Here is a 1435-nt window from a genome sequence, read left to right on the forward strand (position 1 = left end):
CAACTGGGATAACCAGGGCAGCCCCATATGCCTTGTTTCAATCTTTTAAAATGTTTAGTTGTGTCAAATTGATTCCCATAAAATGTGGATTTCTACTCTTACCAGAATTGCAATTTAACATGGCTTTGTTATTTATTATTTATTTATTCATTAATTTATTCTCCAGTTTATTCCAGAAAGGATACTCCAAGGAAGGCTTTACTTATGGATTGTTACCATTTGGTATGCTTTACTTCATGCGTTTATTTATCTACTAAATTGTATTTATGAAACTTCTCCTTTATTATTTCCTTGCTTTAGAAATGAAGGAAGCATCTTTAAGCAACTGAATTCTTCTGAGGCACTATATAAAGAATTCTTTAAAATGTTAAAATATTGCATTGAGCCATTTATAGGTGCTGTCTATTATATACTAGCTCAAACACATTAAAATATATTATTTTTGCCTTTCTGATAGTAATTTCAAGTGATATATATAAAGCTTCAATTTTAAATGGCAAATCACCTTTTAATACACTTAAAATTGTTACATTTTTCCTCCTACCCTGACACTGCCCTGCAAACCTCTCCCCCCATAAGATTTGGTAGTAAGAACGTAAACTTTTCAATAAAATTTTTCAAAAAGAAAAATCTTTACAGTGCAATTGCAGATCGCTTATTCTCACAGAATTAGATTTTATTCTATTCACAAAGATCCGTATGTTTCCTTTTACATAAATGACTTTTACAGATAAGCCTTAAGTCTGGCTATCTTCACCAAGGCTATCTCCCCAATTTTTGCTAAACTTGTAGCTAATATGAACTTTATAATTTTTTTTTTACAACAAATTTTGCCTTCTAAATAAAGGATTAGAAAAATCCTTATCACTGAGGAAACAATTTGCTTGGCATAGATGTGGTAAAATTGTACACAACACACACACCCACACACACCCACCCACCCACCCCGGGAATACTAGTAAAACTAGAGAAATCTAAATAGGAACAGTGGATTGTATCAATGTCATTATCCTGGTATTTTGCAAGATGTTACCATTGGGAGAAACTAGGTAAAGGGTACACAGGTCTCTGTATTATTTCTTAAAACTGCATGTGAATCTACAATTGTCTTGATAAAATTTTCATTTAAAACAAAAACTGGTTGGCAAACTTTTTCTTAAAGGGCCAGATAATAAATAGTTTAGGTTTTCCCTAATAAATAGTTAAGGCGGCAACTATTTAAATCTTTGTTTTGTAGCGTGAAAGCAGTCAATACATAAATGAATGGACGTGGCTGTGTTCCTGTGAAGCTATTTAAAGAAACATGTGGCATTAGACTGTAGTTTGCAGACCTCTGGTTTGAAAGGAGACACAAGCTTTTAATACTCCATCTTCACTCCCTTCAAGAGAAAAAATGAAAACAAAGCTAATTATATGTTCATAATGCTATATTTGA

The sequence above is a fragment of the Galeopterus variegatus genome, unplaced genomic scaffold (genome assembly GCF_000696425.1).
Source record: "Galeopterus variegatus unplaced genomic scaffold, G_variegatus-3.0.2 Scaffold3242, whole genome shotgun sequence".
NCBI classification, from domain to species: domain Eukaryota; kingdom Metazoa; phylum Chordata; class Mammalia; order Dermoptera; family Cynocephalidae; genus Galeopterus; species Galeopterus variegatus.